We start from the raw sequence: 585 nt of genomic DNA, 5'->3' as shown, positions 1-585 counted from the left end.
TTGTATTTTTGTTGTATATAGAATCTGTTTTTTTTTTTAATGAAATGAATAAATGATAAATAAAAAAATATCTATTGAGGTTTAATTTTGAATCAATGATTTGGATTCAAATAAAAACTATTCAGCATTACCTGATAAACTTAAATAACCTGAACATTCCCCACAAACAGTCAGTGTGTCACCTGGTGACAGACATTAGCCTCTTTTGACTGACAAATGTAAATATAAAGCTGTAGTTTTCATAATCAATAAATGGCTGCATAATTTCCTCGAGACTGAAATGCTTTGGCTTTGTTTTAACAACTGCTTGTTCCCAATAATCCTGCTGCTCTAAAGACACGGGGGACTTCAAACGGAGCTTTGGGCCCCTGTGGTTTCAAATGATGAATATTGATGAGTAAACACAAGTGAAATGGTAACTTAAGTGGAATGGTTTCAACAAGCAGAATAAAAATTATGTGATTTCTGTCACGGCAAATAAAAGAAAAACAGCAAAAGAAAAACATTTATGATTTGTATAAATTTCATAATAAAATGACAAAAAAAGTATCCAATTTAGGATAAATCTTTACTACCATGAAAACG

Source organism: Austrofundulus limnaeus, unplaced genomic scaffold (assembly GCF_001266775.1).
Source record: "Austrofundulus limnaeus strain Quisiro unplaced genomic scaffold, Austrofundulus_limnaeus-1.0 Scaffold6010, whole genome shotgun sequence".
In the NCBI taxonomy this organism is placed as follows: domain Eukaryota; kingdom Metazoa; phylum Chordata; class Actinopteri; order Cyprinodontiformes; family Rivulidae; genus Austrofundulus; species Austrofundulus limnaeus.
The sequence above is the reverse complement of the archived record's forward strand: the minus strand, read 5'-3'. Positions refer to the sequence as shown.